The sequence below is a fragment of the Tamandua tetradactyla genome, chromosome 6, assembly GCF_023851605.1.
Source record: "Tamandua tetradactyla isolate mTamTet1 chromosome 6, mTamTet1.pri, whole genome shotgun sequence".
Lineage (NCBI taxonomy): Eukaryota > Metazoa > Chordata > Mammalia > Pilosa > Myrmecophagidae > Tamandua > Tamandua tetradactyla.
This window is the reverse complement of record NC_135332.1, coordinates 2,746,993-2,760,396: the sequence shown is the minus strand read 5'-3', so window position 1 is coordinate 2,760,396 and position 13,404 is coordinate 2,746,993. Positions and strand designations below refer to the sequence as shown.

Sequence of the window (13,404 nt, the reverse complement as noted above, 5' to 3'; positions counted from 1 at the left end):
ACAGGGGATGGTCACAATTTGAAAAAACATTTTTCAAAGGCCTGTCTTGTTTGCAGTGTTCGTCACTCCAGGGGAAAGACCCTGAAGCTGAACTGCCAAGAAGGAACAGAGAGGTCGTGTCGTGAAATCAGGAACTATATATTGAGTAGATGTTTTGTTTTTGTGGTTACACATTGTGCCCAAGGAGGGAAGCTGATGACGATAATTGAAACTTGTTTATGAACCATGATGAGAGCTTGGAAAGAAAGGCATTATGCAAATTCCAAAAGCAAAATTCTTAGCTTATTGATTGATTTCGTGAGTACTGCAAGTAGGAATGTGCCATGCTGGCAAAAATGAAAGGGAATCTGTTTGGAAAAGGGTGGATGACCATTATTGTCAGGAGTCTGGGTAGTGAGTGAGAAAAACTCAACTCAAGTCAGCTCGCTGAAGGTGGAAAGGGAATTGACTGGCCTTGGTGGGCACCGCTGGTTCTCTCCCCCAATTTGGACCCTGAATCCAGGGCTGAGCTCTGATTGGCATTAGCCAATCAGCATAATTCCATACCCTCCCCCCATTGGCTCAGGGTTGGGCATACTTGAGTTAGGTTTTCTATCAAAAAATAGTTCCAACTGATGTATTGGTACATGTTCTAGAAAGTTCTGGGTGACAGCTTCAGGCATGGCTGGTTCAAGGTGTGCACACACTAGCAACGGGAAATCTTTTCTTTCATCTCTGGTACCATCTCTGTTGGCTTCATTCTCAGGCTAGCTCTATCGGTGTGCAGTCCAGCTTTCATCCCACCAGCTCAGTAACCTGACACGGAAAGAAACTTCTCGTTTTCAGTGGATCTGCAGAAGTTCTGGGCTTGTTGGACATTGGTCTCATTAAATCACGTGCTCATTCCTGAACCAGTCACTGTGGACAGGGGGAGAAGGCTCTGCTTGGCTTAGCCTGGGTTATTCGCCTATCCTGGAGCTGGAGGTGGAGAGTCTGTACCCTAAGCCTATTCAAACTCCTCTTACAAGTTTAGTTTTGGAATCAGACGTAGGACTGGGTGTGACTCCCAGCTTGGCCTCTTTTTCAGCTGTGTGATCCTGGTTCAATCTCTCTTTAAACCTCATCTGTAAAATGGGGATAAAAGAGAATCATCTTGTGGTTGTTATGTGATAATCCATGCAGGGCTCACTACTTTGTGGTCATTATTACCATCATTCCCATTTCTTAAAAGGCTGCCTCCACTTTCAGGAGGCCCACCCTGATTACTCCTCCCTCCACCAGCTCCTGTGAGCTCCCACGACCCTTTCTCTTATGATTTATTTTTTGGTGGTGTTTCAGTTTCAGCTAATGGGCATGCTAAATGTGCTCACAACTCCTCTGTCCACCTAGACTCCAAGCCCCTAGAGAGGTTGGGACTGAGAACCACCACTAACACCTGTCCAGGGCCTTCCAGTTTCCAAAGCAGTTCCAGTTTCTCCTCTTCTATTCCTTCATTTGAACCAAAAGTGCAATCCTCCAGAAGGGAAGAGATTATCATCTGCATTTCACAAATGGGGAAACTGAGGCCTGGAGAGGGCAGTGACATGGCTGAGGCCCAGCCACACATTGGTGGATAGGAAGTGAGGTGCTTCTGGATTCCTAGCACGGGGCCCTTTCTGCTGGATAAAAGGTTTTGAATCTGGAGTTTAAACTTTCGCGAAGAGCCCTGGGATCTCCTGCCCCTTTACTGGCCCATTCTTTTCCCTGCCCGCTTCCACTCCCGCTGCAGTTCCCCCCACCTTACCTAAGCCAGGGACATCTTCCGTCGGCACAGCCATCTCTCTGGTTCTGGGATGCGCTACTCAGATCAGCCTCGCTAAGCATCCAAACCAACCTCCAATTCTTGGAAAGGCAGGTGAGGGGGTTCATCCAGGGGAGGAGGAGAGCAGTCTGCGCCCCTGGGCTGCTTGGGGCACCCTTCTTTGCAAGGCATGCCCATGTGCTCAGGCCTTGGTCTGTATCCTTGCACAGCCAGGTGCTGTCTCTGTTTTCTCCTCTGCAAAATGGGAATAGGGCTGCTGCTCCCAAAGGAGGGCCCAGCCGTGAGAGGACGCAGCCATAGCCGTGAAGTGTGCACGACCGTCCCCTCTGACCTGGCACGGGATATCACCCTCCAGCCCGAGGACCGCCCCCTCCCCGCCGGCCTGGCACAGGCTCTCCCTCTCCGGCCCCCCGCATGCCCTGTGTCACCTGGTCACTCCTTCACCTCCCTCTACCTCTGTCCAAAGCTGCATCTTCTGCCCGGGGCTGCGAGACCCGCAGCTGGGAGGCAAAGGGCATGGGCTCTGCATGCGGGGAAATCAACGGCGCGTCCTTACCCCGTCACCTCCCCCAACTCCGATTTCCCCGTCTGTGACTGGGGAATAAGAAGAACGCTCACCTTGGGACTCGTGATCAGCCATGGGTGGCTATTTAAATTTAAATTAATTAAAATGAAAAAAATAAATCCAGCCCCTTGGTTGCATTAGCCACATTTCGGGTGCTTGCTGGCCATGCGTGGCTCAGGCTTCTATACTGGACAGCTGAGCAATAGAGTGTTTCCATCATTCCAGAAAGTTCTACCGGATAGTGCTGATTTAGGAAATTATGAAAAGCCCTCAGGCCTGCATAAAGCACCACCTCACTGATGGCATAATTCATCTGAAGTCATCAAGTCTCCGAGGGCAGCAATTCATGAATTCAGTGTAAATTCTGAGCTGGCTTTCTGGAGCGTGGGGGTAGGCGAGGGACAGAGTGGGACACAGAGCTAATTCACTCTCTTGGCGAAGAAGGAACACCTGCCAGCAGGATTGGCAAACGGGCGCAGCAGGTGGAGCAAAACTTTGGGGAGGGGTTTCTAGCATCTTCTAAGAAACAAGTATTGCATTTCTCAAAGGGGAAATGGCCAGGGGGGTTGGCAAATATGTTGGAGGCTGCTTCCTTCTTCCTCTCTGTCTTGTTTTTCCCAGAGAAGAGAATTCCAGACCCCAGCATGTAGGAACAGAAGGAATACTTTTGGCCATCTGGTTCATTTACAAGGAGGTGCAGAGAAGTGAAGTGACTTGCCTAAGGCTCCTCAGTGGGCGAGGGACTGAGTGGGATTTCTGGATGCAGCTTTCTGAACCCAGAGATTTGGCTGCTGCTGAGGTCACCCGAGCCTTCTTGGAATTCAGGCAGCAGGGAGGGTGCCCCCAGCCCGCCCTGAGACCCCAGGGATGGGTCTCTGCTGACTGCCACTCTGAGCTGTCTCGGGACCACAGGCTCTGAATTTCACCCTACTCTGGCACTAACTGCCCAGAGGAGTGCCCTGTGGGTGCTGGTGGAGCTCAAAGGGCGAGGTGGCACGTGTCGTATGCATGCGTGCATGCGTGTGCGACCATGTGACGGCGTGAGCCTGCAGGAGGAGTGGCCACGAACCTGGGAGGGCATCAGTGACAGGGGACTTGGCCTTTTGTGTGCCATGGCCCCCTTCCCAGTATAATCTCTTAAGCATATCTCATTGAAATACACCACGTAATCATACATCGATGAAGTGCCACAAAGTGAACACCCCTGCGTCCCCAGCACCCAGACCAAGGATCCGAGCAGGACCCATTCCCCAGAAGCCACCCCGCTTTCCAGCCTCCAGCTCCCAGGACAGGCAGCTTGTCAGCGACTGTTTTCAAAGGCCCATTACACATGGCAAGGCCGAGAGCCAAGTCGAGGGTTCGAGGGGTGCTGAGGGCGGAGTGTCTGTGCATGTGGCCGTGAGGGGGTGCAAGCGTGCCCGTGGGAGGGCAGAGAGGTGTGGAGTTGTGGGAACCTGGGGGGTGTTATGCAGGAACCTGCAGGGACTTGAGTGAAGGCTGCTGGGAGCGTGTGGGAGGGCTGGGCAATTTGCACGGGGCTGCGTGGCGGCTGTGGGTCCGGGTGTTCGTGGGTTTTTATGGGAGGTGTAGGTACTGGAATGGGTGGGTAGGGTTGGGAGGCTGGGGGGGCGGAGAGGGGGCGGGGGGGGAGGAGGTGGTGGAGAGGGGGAGGGGAAGTAGGTCGTGGGGAGGCGGAGGGGGTGGTGGGAGGGTGTGGAGGTGGCAGGGTCGCGGGGCCGCGGCGGGCCGGGCGTGTCCCGGGTTGGCCGCCGCTGGCGGCCGGAGAGGGTCGCGGGCGCGCGCGCAGGGCGGGTGCTCGCGGGGCGGCGGGCGCGCGCACGCAGCCGGCGCGCCCCCGGCCGCCATGTTGGCTGGCGCGCGGGTGTCAAACGGAGCCAGGCGCGGCGGCGGCTCCGCGGGCTCGGCTGCCCCCGCGCTCCCCAGCGCCACCGGCGGCCGCAGACGCGCACCGGGCGGGCAGGAGGAGCGGAGGTAAGCCGGGGCTCGCGGGGCGGGGGCCGGGGCGCGGAGCCCCCCAGCGCACCCCTCCTCAGACTCCCCCCGGCAGGCGCGGCCGCCCCGGGCGGGGACCCCCTTCCCGGCCAGGCCCCGCCCTCGGGCTGGGCGCGCGTCCGGCCCCTCTGGACCCCCTTCCGCTGCGGGACCCCGCGCCTCGTCTGGGCGCCCCTCCTTGAGGTCCTCGGAGTCTGGCGCTCCCCCTGCTCCCGCCCCAGCCCCGAGCCCCCCCGCCCCTGTTCCTGCCCGGAGACCCCCCGCCCCTGTTCCTGCCCGGAGCCCTCCCGCCCCTGCCCTCGTCCCGGAGCCCCCCCCCCCGTCCCAGCCCGGAGCCCCCCCCCCGTCCCTGTCCCAGCCCGGAGCCCCCTCCCCCGCCCCTGTCCCAGCCCGGAGCCCTCCCGCCCCTGCCCTCGTCCCGGAGCCCTCCCCCCCCCGTCCCAGCCCGGAGCCCCCCCCCGTCCCTGTCCCAGCCCGGAGCCCCCCCCCCGCCCCTGCCCTCGTCCCGGAGCCCCCCCCCCGTCCCAGCCCGGAGCCCCCCCCCCGTCCCTGTCCCAGCCCGGAGCCCCCTCCCCCGCCCCTGTCCCAGCCCGGAGCCCCCCCCCGCCCCTGCCCTCGTCCCGGAGCACCCCCCCCCCGGCTCTGTCCCAGCCCGGAGCCCTCCCGCCCCTGTCCTCGTCCCGGAGCCCCCCCCCCCCGCCCCTGTCCCAGCCCGGAGCCCCCCGCCCCCCCGGCCCCTGTCCTCGGCCCGGAGCCCTCCCGCCCCTGCTCTCGCCTCCGGGGCAGGCCCTTTCCATCAGCCGAGCCTGGTCGCCCCCTCACCCCCGCCCCTGTGGGCGCAGCCCTGTCCCTCCAGGAATGGGGGAGTCGTGTGACCCCGACTCTGCCGGCCCCGGGCGGCCCCTCCCCGCGGGCAGGAGCGGGACCCCTTTTCCTCTCCCTCCCCCTCCTATCCCCGAAGACCGACCGGTTCCCCCTCCCCCCGCGGCACAGCGGGGACGGGGGCGGCAGAGCCAGGCTCCAGCTGCCTTTTGTTCCGCGTGGGGTGGCAGAGACCCCGCCCGGCCGTCCTGCGCGGTAACCGGGGCGGGGACGTGGGTCTCTGCTTGGAGACCCTTCCTCTCGCTCCCTTGGGCGGCGCCCCCGGAATCAGGCGCTCGAGAAGAGGCTGGCCCTTCCTCGAGGAGACAGTACCAACAGGTTTTTCTCTGCGACCTGAAGTTGGCTTTGCGGGGGAGGGAGGGAGGGAGAAGCCCGGGCTCCCCAGAAACCCCAGCCGGGCCTGTGAAAGCCCATCCTCGACTCTGTGGGGCCCTCCCCGGCTTAGCTAACCGGGGTCGCACCTGAAACCTGTGCTTTAAAATAGGAGGGGCTCAACCATCACTGGGTTCAAATGGGGGGAAACTGAGGCCTAGGGATGCAGCCATTTGCCCATGGCCACAAAGGGGTACAGTGTCAGTGCCAGGACTAGAAGCTCTGTCTCCAGGGCTCTCCCCACCACCTTTTAATATTTGTTCTTTTTAGAGAGATGTTGGGTATCTCCTCTCTTCCCCTCTTTATATTTAGCATCCACCCAAGAGAATGAGCAGGAAAAGGTAAGAGGCATGGATGCTAACCGTTCCAACTCCTGAAAATTCCCTGTGAAAGAAGGGATTAGAATGGGGTGGGGATGTGGGGTAAAATGATTGAAAAAGGTGAATTTTAATGATACGTGGCCTCCTCGCATTATATGAAATAACGAAGGTTTGGCAGAAAGCATGTGCGTCTTGTAGTTCTGGGGGCTGGCAGAATCTTAAGGTGAAGCACTGCAGTGGCTGAGTTTGCTTGGATGACTTCGTCTTTATTTAAGCCAACATCAGAATGGACCACAGTGTGTTTCTGAAGCTGTGCTTGTTCAGGTGGTTGTGTTTGGGGTGAATGATTGTGTACCGGAAGGGCACCCAGATCTTCTCATCTGCTATCTATCTGTATTTTTTACTTCTGCATTTTTTGAGCATACTTGTGTCCTTAGTTGTAAAATCCGCGTGGTCCCTAAGCATCGGACATTGAAGTGTTTGGTGAAGGATAAATGACTGCATCCCTGGGATCTCTCCTTGCTGAGCGGGGACGTTTGCCTCCTGAGCCATGAGGAAGCTTGGGGGACTGTCTCCAGCAAGGTTTGTCAGGCCGAGCATTTGAGTGTGCAGACCTGTAAAACTTGCACTGCACACGCGCAGTCCTTGACGCAGGCCCATCCCTTGTAGAGGTGCACGTGCCTGGGAGGTAACTGTGCCTGGGAGGTAACGTCTTCCACGAAGAGCCCTGGTTTCCCAAGAAAATTCTGATAAGAAACCTGCAAAACCAGTTGAAACGTTTCAGGGATGCTGATTCATTTTCATGATGTGGCTTTTCTCCGAATTTAAAGGGAGGGCAAAAAAGTTTTTATTTTTCTTCTTCTGAGATTTCTTTAGGAGGAGTGACAACTTTGAGTTCTTTGTGGACTAAAGCGCTGTGAGATTTTCGTGCGTGGACCCGTGGTCGCCGTATTTTTGGGAAGTGCACTTCAAAGCTTTTTGGCAACTGTTCTTTCCCTGTCTCCCAGAATTTTTCTGTTGTCAAGCTGGCGGGGGCATTGATGATCGTGGTTTTGGCCCTTTTGTGGTATAAGTACCTGGGGACCTCGAGCCTTGGAGAAGTCGTAGGGCTTGGATTTGGGGAATTTGAGGGTGGGGAGGAAGTGCGGGAGTGTCTAATCCCACCCTCCTCTGTGTCTGCTAGACTTTCTGATCACGCGTTTGGTTTAAACAAGTTTCTACTGTCAAACCTTTACAAAGCACCTCCACTGGTATTGGAATCTGGCTTCCTCTCTGCTCTTACCACCCTCAGTAATCCGTTGGATCACTCATCTCATTGTCAGTGCATCAGTGGGGTGGGCCCGTTACACTGTGACATCTTTGAGACCAAGAGTTGCCCTGTCTTCCTTTACTTCTCTATCCCTAAACTCAGTCTCTGACACTTGGTAGGTACCCAGCAAAGCCATGGTGCTGAATGAGCAGTCCTGGGGCGGAGGTACAAATTTTGTTGTCCTCACCCCCCTACCCCCACCCCCTGGCTCAGCTGTCCTGTTGCTCTTCTAGAACTCACATCCAGCAGGCAGGGGTCAGCTGTGTAAGCATGCTCTTCTTCTGTAAGGGGGAAACTGAGACCCTCTCTGGCTGCAGCCATGTGCTCGAGGTCCTAGTGCCAGCAGGGTGTGCGCCTGGTACTTGGGCAGAGCTCCGGGACCCCTGCTCCTTCCTCTGAGTCTCGCAGGGACGAAGAGACTTGCTTGAAGCCTTGCTGCGAGTTAACCAGGGCTTGAGGAACGTGAAATAATAGAATTCAGAGGATCGAGGCTGGGGAGTCCGTTTTGTTTTTGTCAACTGCATTGTTAAATGACTGTTTATGTCCATCTGTTGAGTTTTTTAAAGTTGTCAGGTTTTCTGATAAGTTTGTCAGTGGAATTTTCTCTGGTCTTAATTAGCTCGTTCAAGGTATCTAGAAATAGATGGCTTAGTTTATTTAGAAAAACAATTATGGTGAATTAAGTGTGTATGCTGCTTAGTGTGCATATTAAATCGCTCCCGTTTATGATTTGTTTGCCCACACCAATTGCTAGTCAGGCGGATCAGTTGTTTGATGTCTTGAATACAAAGATGTTTCAACTGTCTTTTTTTTTTTAACCATAATTTCATTTCATCTTCATAGTAGTAGGTGGGGATTAACACCTATCTTTGGGTGGGAAACTGAGGCTCAGAGAGATTAAGCAACCCACAGGAACTGGCACTGCCAAGACTCAAACCCAAGCCCGTCTGAGTCCCAAACCCAGGTCCCATCTCCTCTACTGGCTCTTGGAGAAAGCCCCATGGGGTGCTGGGTGACCATTTAAATAATAGGAGAAACTTGTGATCAGAAAATCACCACCGTGTTTTTTATTTAGAATGTTGGAAATCATAAATGCGATTTCTTTTTCCTGACCTTAAAATTTGTGACAGCACACTGCAGCTTGAATGGAGTTTAGCGGGCCACTTTAGTTGATAGTTACTAGGTTTAGGGTCTGAAGTGAACACAAAAAAGGCCGTCTCCTTTAAACCAGATCTGCTACATTCTTGAAATGTTACCTATATGTGCAGAGGGCTCTTTCTGGTGACCCCTGCCCAGGGAGCCCAGGCACTGGTGTCTGCTTTGTTCCTGGGCATAGGAAAGCCTTTTCTTGCTTCTCTTTTCCATCGGTCCTGGTCTAAGGAAAGTGTGCTGTATTTTCAGGCCCTCCAGAGACCCTAGAGGTAACTTAATTCTCTTTCTATTCAAAGCAGTACAAGGCACTGGGAGCCCAGTGAGCTTTAAGTAAAAACATCCCCTCTGTTCTCTCCTGGTGACCCAGCTGGTAAGCAGACCCAGCTCTGTCCCTGGGGCTGGCCCGTCAACTAGGGCTGACGCCATGTAGCTTTCAAAGCATCCATAATCCATCACTTTTGAATGCAGCCTTCGTCTGGTCTCTCACTCCCACCCTTGAGGTACTGTCGTGGAGCTGAGGGCACCCAGAGGCCCTGCAATTTGGCTACAAGGGCTGTGAGTACGAATAGTTTTGGACTCAGACGTGGGTGCTGATCGGCCCCCTGTAGGGGTGGCTTTTGAATTCCTGAGCTGTGGTTTCCTCATTTCTAAAGTGGGGTTAAAAGTGACCTCATGGAGCGGACGGCAGTGTTTCTGCTTCTCCAACTCCAAGCAGCAGCATCACTTGCAGGGCTTGCTTATTAAACAAATTGCTGGGGCCCAATCATTTCCACCCCCCTCACCCACCCACCCACCCCCCGATTCATTAGGGTTGGGGGCCAGGGGGGCGGAATAAGTCCAGAAAATTTGAATTTCAAACCAGTTCCCAGGATGTTGCTGCTGCTGGTGTGGAGACCAGGTCTTGGGGGAGAGGATTAAGTGAGAAGGTAAATGAGGGGCCTTAACACAGGGCCTCGCTGTGCCAGGGTAGCTCAGAAACGGGCGAGCCTTTCAGCCTCGTTGGTGCTGCCTGGGGTTGCTCTGCGGGTGCTGCCTGACACTTGGGAGGGAATTTGGTGTCTCAAAGAGACGTGTTCGCTTGGTTCTGCCGAGGATATAACTTGGGCTCAGTCCCGGCGTGGGCACTGTGCAAGTGGATCCGAGGCCTTCTCTCCGGTGGAAGGAGTGTAGTGCCTAGGGCCCTTTGAAGAGGCTGTGAATCTGAGGTTCTGTTGGAAAAGCAAGTTTGTCATCCCCTGTCGGGCAGGACGTTCACTGCTGAGGCATTTTAGAAGAAATGCAGCCTGGAAAGGTTGTGGGCAGCGGCCAGGGGCCGCTGGGGAGGAAACAGTTAATGGAAGCCGCTCCCCCTTCCTCAGGCAGCTCAGATCGATTTCATAGGCTTTGTTGTTCAGAGTTTTCAAAACAGTCTTTTTTCCTTCAGTTGTTATTAGTGGATTGTCCTTCAGAAGTAGAGAGGTGATGGCGGTGGGGGGTGGCACGATAGCACTGGAGGTTAGAGACCCCCTGTGTCAGAGCCATGTCTTTGATGCCCAGTATCTCATTTAATTTTTGCGACGATCCTGCGAGGCCTGTCACCATTTCTCTTTTCACCTCTGCTCAGAATAAGGCTCAGAGGGGCTAGTCAGCCTGCCCCAGGCCACACAGCTGGCATGTGCCCACCTGTGTCGCCTGGCAGCCCACCCCGATCCCATGTCAGCCGTCACTGTGCTGCCCCCGGGGCCTCCATTCCCTCATTTTATCTTCACAGCTGCCCCGGAGGAAGGATTTCACAGGTGATCAACCTGAGGCTTGCAGGCCCCGCTTGGCTTGTCGACCTGTTCCTAGCCAGTGTCCATGGCCTTAGTTCAGAGCCACTTCTAGCTGTCCTCTGACCACATTTCACATCCCTGTCCTGGACCACAGCTGTCAGTTCATGACCTAGGCTGCCTGGATGGGTACAGCTTGGGGAAAGTCTGTGTGGGCTGGGGAGGGTTTCTGTTTGCAAAGCTTTGTTAAAATAATTGGCCAAATTGCTCTAGGGAAGGAGCTGTTCCTTTTTACTCTGTAATCCTGAAACTGTGCACACTGGTTCTGTAAGCATGACACACAGGTTTTAAGGACTAAAATAATCCTCCAGCATTGTTACGATATGATCAAATTCATACCCAAACTCGATCGTTTTTAAAAATTACATCTCTGTATGTATATAAAATATCTCCTGCCTCAGCAGGCAGTTAACACATGAGTTCTAGCAACTGGGTAATTTTCTCTTGTCTAACAATGAACTGAGTAGCTGGGGGCGGGACCACTTTCCCTGGGTTTGGAAGTTGCCCGCAGTCAGGGAGTGGCAACCATCTATGTGTCAGTACCTGCCCTGGCCAGTGGAGGCCCTGGGAGTTTGGATTAGAATTTGTTACTTTATAAACTCTTTACAAATGTGAATTGAATTAATAAATGAAGGTAAAAAAGTTGCTGTTAAAAGACCCTTCAACTCCCCCCCTCCAAAAAAAGAAAAGGTCATAGCAGTACAGGAATGCACAAGCATTTTTTTCTTGAAAGCAGGTGCTCCTTGAGTGCTTACTTGAAACCTAGATCTGACCTGTGGCATAAAAGCTATACTTTTTTGAGAAACAGATGATCTGGAAATAAATTTTATGCTGTTCTATGAGAGGCAGCCAGGAGATGTAGAAGTATCTGCATTTCAAGGACCGTTTCCTGACAGTATGGCAGAGTATTTGATGTCAGTGCTAGCCTGGAAAATATGCAAGACACAGTCACCGGGCTCAGGATTACTGGTGAAAATGAAACACCAAGCTCCTGGCCACCAAGAAGTTAGTCTAATTGAAAAGACACAGTTGACATTCACCAGTTGGGATTTTGATTCTTTGTCAGTAGGAGGTTGAAGAGTGGAGAGAAGCCCAGAGAGTCAGGGAGGGTGACTGAGAGAAGGCGGGCTTCGGGCGGGTCTGGAGGGGCAGGGACCAGCATCCCAGAGCGAGAGCAGGCAGAAGGCGTCTGAAACCGAGGGAGCAGCAGGAGCTGCAGCTTAGGGTGGGCTTGGCTGTCTGCGTGCCTACGTGTGCATGCCACTTGTGTGTCCATGGGTATCTGTGTTCACATGTGCTTATGTGCACTGCATGTGTGCTTACCTGTGTGTGTCATCTGTGCCTGTGTGTCCATGCTAGTGTGTGTGCACGCGCCGTCTGTGTGCGGGCTCCTGCAGCTGTCTGCTGGGTGGAGGCTTGCAGGGGGCACTGGGGACGAAGGTGGAGGGGGCTGTGGGAGCCAGATGGCCACAGGGACTGAGCAGGCAGCGCTCAGGCTCAGTGGGGTCTGGTTTTTTTGGGGCAGGGAGCTGGGCGGGCCTTTGGGGTAGCTGTATCTGCCGAGTGGGGTGTGGGTGAGGCCCTGGCCCAGATGGCTTCTGTGAGCCTGGGTAGACGGCAGCAGATTCGGGGAACAGTGCAGGGGTGTGTCAGGATGAGGGGGGCCGCGGCCCAGATCTGTTTGGAAGATTTGGGGTCTTCAGACCACTGGCAAGTTCAATTTGCCCTGGCAAGCCAGCAAATTGCGTGGCCTGGAAAGTAACCCGTTTTTAGAAGGGCCCTGGATGATTCTGGTGGTCTGTGTGGCTGAGATGCTGTGTCCAGAGCGCCTCCAGGAGAGGCAGGGACTAGGAGGTGGGGGCACACGCATCTGCCCGAGCAGGAAGCCCTTAGGAGGTGTGGGGTGCCAGGACCCTGGACACCCGGAGTTCCCAGGATGGGTGGAAGAGGGTGGCAGGATGGTTGGCACAGGCCCAGACGGGTAGGAGGGCGTAGATTTTGATCCACCTGTTTGGCAGTCCTTCTTTCAACCCAAGTGTTGGCCAGGCCTGCTGAGCAGGTTCTTATCTGTGCTTTGAAGCTGGCCGGGCCCCTCCCGGAACCCCTCCGGACTGGCTGCAGTAGACAGTGCTGCTAATATGTATCACTGCGATTCCCTAAAGTTACTTTTCAAAAAGGGAGTTGTAAGGGAGAGTTGTTCCTAATCTAGAGAGGGTTCCCTTATCTGTCAGAGATTAGAGGTGGGGTTTTGCCTGGTTAGCCTAATGATCTGTGCTATTTCTGGCAAAAAAAAAAGTTTTATGGTCCTGTTAGCTCTGTATTTAGCATTCTTGGAGCACGTGCTGTAGGTGGGAATGCGTAGATGAACCAGACGGCACCCCTGCCTTCTGAGCTCCTCTGCAGAGGCTGCTGAGTTCTGGCAGCGTCTGCCCCGGGGGAGGAGGGCTGGCAGAGAAGTTTAGTGAGTGGTGTCAGCCACTGACCTGGGGGCCAGAGAAGGCTTTAGTGGGAGCGACGTTGATGTAGAATCTGGAAGGAAAAGTGGGAGTTCTGGAGGATCCAGAAGAAAGGGGACTCCCGGGAGAGGAAGTGGCCTGTACCAAGAGCCGGGGTAGGGCCAGTGGCTCCGTGGGTCTCAGGCCAGAGCAGGGGGTGCCAGGCTGCAGATGCAGGCACCGCCTGTCCAGGAGAGGCCCGCCTTCTAGGGCTCCCCTAGATTTAGCCCGAGGTTCCATCCCAGATCTTTGGGGGACTGGCAGGGCTGCGGGGCCTCGCTGCTGCCTCCAGTCCATGCTGCTCTGCTCTGCTCTTAAAGCAGGCCATCCGAAAGCTGCTCATTTGAAAAACGTAAAAATCCCACAGGCTCCCCTTGCTGCAGGTGCTGGGGCCCCTCTGAAGGAGTGTGAGCAGGAGGGCCCTGTGGGGGAGGGGCCAGTGATTTCTCTCAGAAACCTAAAGAGGACTCAAACCTCTGCAAAGCGGTGGAAAGAGCCCCTGGGGTAACACTGTGATGGACTGATCCGTGGGGTAGAACTCCTTTACAGGACAGCCTTGTTTTCCAGAAATCCCTAGAGAATCTCACTGGCCTGCAAACTGGGTGTGACATCTGATCTTCAAGCCTTGACATTCCTGTTTGGGGTTCCCAGTCTTTCATTAGTCCCCTCCCCCCACCCAACCCAGCACCTCATGTCTGCCTGCTGGTA

General features: G+C 55.0%; 1 protein-coding gene across 3 annotated transcripts in view; it reads left to right on the top strand.

Annotated features, from left to right (window-relative positions):
• The first annotated feature begins 4,250 nt into the window (after positions 1-4,250).
• Positions 4,251-13,404, top strand: part of EPN2 (epsin 2) — a 68,235-nt gene continuing 59,081 nt past the window's right edge. For 2 of the 3 annotated variants that reach the window (XM_077163449.1, XM_077163453.1), the window contains exon 1: positions 4,251-4,337. The gene's annotated coding sequence lies outside the window, so the exon portion shown is untranslated. Of the gene's footprint in view, positions 4,338-5,176; positions 5,559-13,404 lie in introns of those variants that run through there. The other variant, XM_077163452.1, reaches the window with a different exon arrangement.